The sequence below is a fragment of the Neophocaena asiaeorientalis genome, unplaced genomic scaffold, assembly GCF_003031525.2.
Source record: "Neophocaena asiaeorientalis asiaeorientalis breed wild unplaced genomic scaffold, Neophocaena_asiaeorientalis_V1.1 scaffold54, whole genome shotgun sequence".
In the NCBI taxonomy this organism is placed as follows: domain Eukaryota; kingdom Metazoa; phylum Chordata; class Mammalia; order Artiodactyla; family Phocoenidae; genus Neophocaena; species Neophocaena asiaeorientalis.
Window position 1 is genome coordinate 2,204,907 of NW_020174938.1, and position 1,597 is coordinate 2,206,503.

General features: G+C 46.2%; 1 non-coding gene across 1 annotated transcript; it reads left to right on the forward strand.

Annotated features, from left to right (window-relative positions):
* The first annotated feature begins 763 nt into the window (after nt 1-763).
* On the forward strand, nt 764-835 carry TRNAE-UUC (transfer RNA glutamic acid (anticodon UUC)). Its single transcript has one exon. It is a non-coding gene; the product is annotated as a tRNA-Glu (tRNA).
* The last annotated feature ends 762 nt before the right edge of the window (nt 836-1,597 follow it).

The following is a 1,597-nucleotide window of genomic DNA, read 5'->3' on the forward strand; positions in this document are numbered from 1 at the left end:
CATCAAAGTCTGAGCGCATGAACCTGGTCTCATTGCTGGGACTCAACTGAAAGGTCTCCCTGGGTTAGGTTTTGATCTTAAAAATCTAGTATTTGAACATTCTGTCTGGGAAACAAAATGAGAAAATGCCAGCTGTGTGACTGTCCTGGAGTTCATTCTTTTTTTAAAAAAATTAATTATTTATGTGTTTATGGCTGCGTTGGGTCTTCGTTGCTGCACGCGGGCTTTCTCTAGTTGCGGTGAGCGGGGGCTACTCTTTGTTGTGGTGCGTGGGCTTCTCATTGCGGTGGCTTCTCTTGTTGCGGAGCTCCGACTCTAGGCACACGGGCTTCAGTAGTTGTGGCTCACGGGGTCTAGTGCGCTGGCTCAGTAGTTGTGGCGCACAGGCTTAGTTGCTCTGCAACATGTGGGATCTTCCTGGGCCAGGGCTCGAACCTCTGTCCCCTGCATTGGCAGGCGGATTCTTAACCACTGCGCCACCGGGAAAGCCCCAAGTCCTGAAGTTTATTCCTTTTTTTTTAATAAATAAATAAATTTATTTATTCATTTGTTTATTTATTTATTTTTGGCTAGGGAAGTCCCTGGAGTTTATTTTTGACCGAGTCTCCTCATCAGATGGAGGGCGCTCCTAGGCTGATTGTTACTTAAGAAAGAGCTCACTGGCTCCTGTGTGCAGGGCAGCCCAGTGGGTGGGTGGGCAGTGTCCTGGATACCTCCAGGCAGTGGGTAGGATTGTCCTTGAAATATACCATAGGTTGGGAATTCCCTGGTGGTCCAGTGGTTAGGGCTCAGTGCTTTCACTGCTGTGGCCCAGGTTCGATCCCTGGCTGGGGAACTTAGATCCGTGTAGTACAACTAAAAAAAAAAAAAAAAAGAAAAAAAAATATATATGCCACAGGTGACTGGACTATGTGACTCTGTGCTGTCTTCTTCATTCCTACCAGGGGATCAGGAGACATTTGATTCCAAGCAGTAGAAATCCCCACTCAGACTAGCTGAAACTATAAAGAGAATTCGTCAGCTCATGTAACTGGAAAGTCTCCAAGTAGGCTCGGTTTAGAGCTGGTTTAATCCAGCATTTCTACAGTGGCATCAAGGGCCTGATTTCTTTACATCTTTCTAAAAACTGGCTCCCCTGTGTAATTGCAAAGATGGCTGCCCAGAAATCGGCTCATGTAACTGGAAAGTCTCCAAGGAGGCTCGGTTTAGAGCTGGTTTAATCCAACATTTCTACAGTGGCATCAAGGGCCTGATTTCTTTACATCTTTCTAAAAACTGGCTCCCCTGTGTAATTGCAAAGATGGCTACCCAGAATTTGGGGGGCTGTAGGCTTCCTCAGTGAGGATTAAAATATGTCCACAAATTCCTTGACACCTCTTTTAAAAGGTGGAAACCCAATTCCCTTCTCCTTGAGTGGGGCTTGACTTAGGGGCTCGCTTCTAACAAATAGAAAAAAGCAGAAGTGACAGCATGTAAATTCAGAGATTAGGGCATAAAAGAGAATGCAGCTTTCAGCTTGCTGTCACTCAGATCACTTGCTCTGGGGAAAGCCAGCTGCCATGTTGTGAGGACACTCAAGTATCCCTGGAAGATGCCC